General features: G+C 55.9%; 1 long non-coding RNA gene across 1 annotated transcript in view; it reads left to right on the top strand.

The window, feature by feature from the left end:
• The window catches only part of LOC119469852, a 19891-nt gene extending 17550 nt beyond the window's left edge, over positions 1 to 2341 (top strand). Inside the window, exon 3 of the long non-coding RNA XR_005198702.1 lies at positions 2217 to 2341. This is a non-coding gene — a long non-coding RNA (uncharacterized LOC119469852). The remainder of the gene's footprint in view (positions 1 to 2216) is intronic.
• Positions 2342 to 2995: the final 654 nt, after the last annotated feature.

Raw genomic sequence — 2995 nt, 5'->3', positions numbered from 1 at the left:
TGATTCTTCCTAACCATGAACATGGAATGTTTCTCCATCTGTTTGTGTCCTCTCTTATTTCGTTGAGCAGTGGCTTGTAGTTCTCCTTGAAGAGGTCCTTTACATTCCTTGTTAGTTGTATTCCTAGGTATTTTATTCTCTTTGTGGCAATTGTGAATGCAAGTTTGTTCTTGATTTGGCTCTCTTTAAGTCTGTTATTGGTGTATAGGAATGCATGTGATTTCTGCACATTTAAGAAAGTACTAAAGTATATTCGAGAACAGCTGTACTCGATATACTTTATAATATAAAATACATTCTCATCGGCAATGTATAAATGATCCAGTTTCTCCAGCATTTGGCACTACCGTTATGTTTTATTTTAGCCATTGGTAAGTCTGCAGTAATTTTTGATAGCTCCGTAGTAATATTGTGGTTTTAATGTTCACCTCCCTAATGGCTAATGATGTCGAATACCTTTTTCATGCACCCGCCATCTACACGTTGCTTTGGTAAAATCTTTGCTCCTGATTTTCTTTCAGTTTTTAAAATATTGTGGTAATTTATACTTAACCTAAAATCTACCTTTCTGACTGTTTTTAGGTAGAGTTTAGTCACATTAAACATACTAAATGTATTCATAACGTCATGCACCCATCACCGCCATCAGTCTCCATGGCTCTTTTCTCTTTCTTTTTTTGAGACAGAGTCTCCTTCTGTCACCCAGGCTGGAGTGCAGTGGCAGGATCACGGCTCACTGCAACTTCTACCTCCCAAGTTGAAGCAATTCTGCCTCAGCCTCCTATGTAGCTGGGATTACAGGCGTCTGCAACCACACCCAGCTAATTTTTGTATTTTTGGTAGAGGTGAGATATCTCCATGTTGGCCAGGCTGGTCTCAAACTCCTGACCTCAGGTGATCTGCCCGCCTCGGCCTCCCAAAATGCTGGGATTACAGGTGTGAGCCACCATGCCCAGATGGTTCTTTTCATCTTGTAAGATTAAAACTCTCTACCCGTTAAATACAAACTCCCGGTTCCCTCCTCTGCCAGCCCCTGGCAACCACCATTCTACTTTCTGTCTTTACCATTTTGAATATTATTTTGTTTTGAGACGAAGTCTCTCTCTGTCGCCCAGGCTGGAGTACAGTGGCTAGATCTCGGCTCACTGCAACCTCTGCCTTCTCTGTTCAAGGGATTCTCATGCTTCAGCCTCCCAAGTAGCTGGGATTACAGGTATCTAATTTTTGTATTTGTAGTAGAGACGTGGTTTCAGCATGTTGGTAAGGCTGGTCTTGAACTCCTGACTCGGCCGGGCAAGGTGGCTCACACCTGTAATCTCAGCACTTTGGGAGGCCAAGATGGCAGATCGCAATGTCAGGAGTTTGAGCCCAGCCTGGGCAACATGGTGAAACCCTGTCTTTACTAAAAATACAAACATTAGTCGCGCACGGTGGTGAGTGCCTGTAATCCCAGCTACTCAGGAAGCTGAGGCAGAATTGCTTCAGCCTGGGAGGCGGGGACTGCAGTGACCCCAGATCTGCAACCTCCTCCTCGGGGTCAAGCGGTTCTCCTGCCTCAGCCCCTCCAGTAGCTGGGATTACAGACGGGCGCCACCACGCCCAGTTAATTTTTGTATTTGTAGTAGAGACGAGGTTTCAGCATGTGGGCCAGGTGGCTGGGATTCCCCCGCCTCGCCCCAGATCCCCGGGAGAGGCCAGCGCGGCCCTCCCGTGGGTGTCACAGAGACAGATGCGATGCGGGTCCCTCTCCCTGGGAAGGGGCTGGCTGGATCCAGTCCGCAGGGTCCCTCTGGGGCTGACCTAGGATGGAGGTGAGGTGCAGCAGTGCTGGACCCAGGGCCCCTGCCTGCCTCCTGGGGAGCAGGTGATCCAGGCAGCCCCGGTGAGGCCGCGGTGTCTGGGCCCTAGCGAGGCCCCCGGGCTCCCACAGGACGGATGGGACAGGGAGGCCGGGGAGGCCCTGCTGCCCTCGGGACTGTCCCTCCAGTCCCCGATTTCCGTGGTTCTAAGGCCCCCTCTGCAGAGGGACCAGGGAGCCCGCCCTGCATCCTGAGGCGCCGCGCTTGAGGGACCCCAGAGCTCCGGCCAGGCCGCTTCCTTTGCGGATTGTGAAGCTGAGGTCCAGAGGAGGGCAGGGGCAGGTCCTGGAAGCTCCCCAGGCAAAGGGAGCCGATCTCGGGGCTGGGGTCACAGGGCTCCACTCCTGCCACCTCCAGGACAGACTGGGGCCTTTCGTCCACCGCTGGGGCTGGGCGGAGGCTCGGCCAGTGCCCCAACGCGAGGCTGCTGCTGTGCAGTCTGAGCCGCGGCCCCTTTAAGAGGGGGTGGTGCGTCAGCCAGTCGCTAGGGACGCTGCCAGCGTGCGCGCCTCTACGGAAAACGGCGCTTCCCGCGGGGCCGGTAGAAGCCGCTGCGTCTTGGTCAGAGCGAGCGAAAGCGGCGGCCAGAAGCTGCGACGCGGGACATGCCGGCAGAAGCCGCGGTGTCCAGAAGCGGCGTTCGGGGACCAGCCGGCAGATGCAGTGGCGTCCAGAAGCGGCGGCGCGGGACCAGCCGGCAGAAGCGGCGGCCAGAAGCGGCCGCGCGGTCCCAGCGAGCTTCGGAGAAGCTTTGGTGGCTTCCATGTGATGGGGCAGCAGGAGGCAGGCGTGCGCGGTAAGTGGCGGGACATGGACCCCACCGGGAACCCTCCGGGCCTCCCTGCTCCTTCCCCGCCGCTCCCTTTTGGGCCCTGACTCCTTGTGGGCCTCGGGGCCCCAGTGGTCTGCATGGCGGCGGTTGTGGGGTCCTGGCCGCCCCAGCATCCGCATCCCGGCCGGGAACGGCGTGCGACCCGCGTCCAGTGTATAGGAGCGCCTGTCCCAGAGGCTGCGGCGAAGCGCGGGACCTGGGACCCTCCGAGCCCCTGGGCCTCTGAGCTGAGGTCCAGGGTTATTTTGATGTCCCAGGACCTTTAGAAAAAGACCTCGCTAGAGCACAGTAGAGCAGGGGACAT

The sequence above is a fragment of the Cebus imitator genome, unplaced genomic scaffold (genome assembly GCF_001604975.1).
Source record: "Cebus imitator isolate Cc_AM_T3 unplaced genomic scaffold, Cebus_imitator-1.0 Scaffold901, whole genome shotgun sequence".
Taxonomy (NCBI): domain Eukaryota; kingdom Metazoa; phylum Chordata; class Mammalia; order Primates; family Cebidae; genus Cebus; species Cebus imitator.
This window is presented reverse-complemented; position numbering and strand designations above follow the sequence as displayed.